Source organism: Octopus bimaculoides, chromosome 11 (assembly GCF_001194135.2).
Source record: "Octopus bimaculoides isolate UCB-OBI-ISO-001 chromosome 11, ASM119413v2, whole genome shotgun sequence".
Lineage (NCBI taxonomy): Eukaryota > Metazoa > Mollusca > Cephalopoda > Octopoda > Octopodidae > Octopus > Octopus bimaculoides.
In genome coordinates, this window is record NC_068991.1 from 7,692,942 (window position 1) to 7,693,266 (window position 325).

Genomic DNA, 325 nt, shown 5'->3' on the forward strand with positions numbered 1-325 from the left:
ATGCTGTTTTTTATTATTATTATTATTATTATCCTTAAACTATGTTTGTTCTCTTTTCCTTAGCTACACCTTTAGATCTCTTACCTAAGCATTCGTTTAGGCATCCTCGTGCCATTAGGTCCTTATCATAAAACCGTTGTTGAATAATTTCCAGAAAATAGCGAGAGGCTTCAGTACTTGCTGCTGACTCTCTCTCATTGTGACATTTTTAATTTATTTTCAATTTATTAATTATTTACAAAACAAACTCTTAATCTCTAAAAAAAAAAAGAAAAAAAAAAATGTTGAACTCTGCTAATAAAATACCGGTGTTACTTGAAGCAAA